The sequence below is a fragment of the Arachis duranensis genome, chromosome 10, assembly GCF_000817695.3.
Source record: "Arachis duranensis cultivar V14167 chromosome 10, aradu.V14167.gnm2.J7QH, whole genome shotgun sequence".
NCBI classification, from domain to species: domain Eukaryota; kingdom Viridiplantae; phylum Streptophyta; class Magnoliopsida; order Fabales; family Fabaceae; genus Arachis; species Arachis duranensis.
In genome coordinates, this window is record NC_029781.3 from 33,485,616 (window position 1) to 33,485,955 (window position 340).

Genomic DNA, 340 nt, shown 5'->3' on the forward strand with positions numbered 1-340 from the left:
TGGGCTGGTGCCCATTTCTGGCGTTTAACGCCAAGTTCTTGCCCTTTTTTGGCATTTAACGCCAGTCTGGTGCCCCTTTCTAGCGTTAAACGCCCAGAATGGTGCCAGACTGGGCGTTAAATGCCCAACAGCTAACCTTACTGGCGTTTAAACGCCAGCAAGTTCTTCCTCCAGGGTGTGCTATTTTTCTTCCTGTTTTTCATTCTGTTTTTGCTTTTTCAATTGATTTTGTGACTTCTCATGATCATCAACCTATAGAAAACATGAAATAACAAAGGAAAATAGATAAATATAACATTGGATTGCCTCCCAACAAGCACTACTTTAATGTCAATAGCTT